The sequence below is a fragment of the Brassica oleracea genome, chromosome C1, assembly GCF_000695525.1.
Source record: "Brassica oleracea var. oleracea cultivar TO1000 chromosome C1, BOL, whole genome shotgun sequence".
NCBI lineage: Eukaryota > Viridiplantae > Streptophyta > Magnoliopsida > Brassicales > Brassicaceae > Brassica > Brassica oleracea.
The window spans coordinates 30897622-30897957 of record NC_027748.1 but is presented as its reverse complement, the minus strand read 5'-3'; positions in this window follow the sequence as shown (position 1 = coordinate 30897957).

The window sequence follows — 336 nt, the reverse complement described above, 5'->3', positions numbered from 1 at the left end:
ACTTCCGAAGCTTACACACATAGTCTTCTTTTCCAGGAACTCGGAAACCATCCGGCTGTCATGTATATCTCCTCCTCAAGCTTTCCATGAAGAAACGCAGTCTTCACATCAAGGTGCTCAAGCTCCAAGTCCTGACGTGCTACCAGCGCTAGCAACACTCTGATGGAAGTATGTCTGACCACTGGTGAAAATATCTCATTGTAGTCTACTCCCACTCTCTGACTAAAAACTCTTGCAACAACCCGAGATTTATACTTAACTCCTTCTGTCGGCGATGCTCCATCCTTAATCTTGTAGATCCACTTGCATGTAACAACTCTTCTCCCTGGTGGTAAT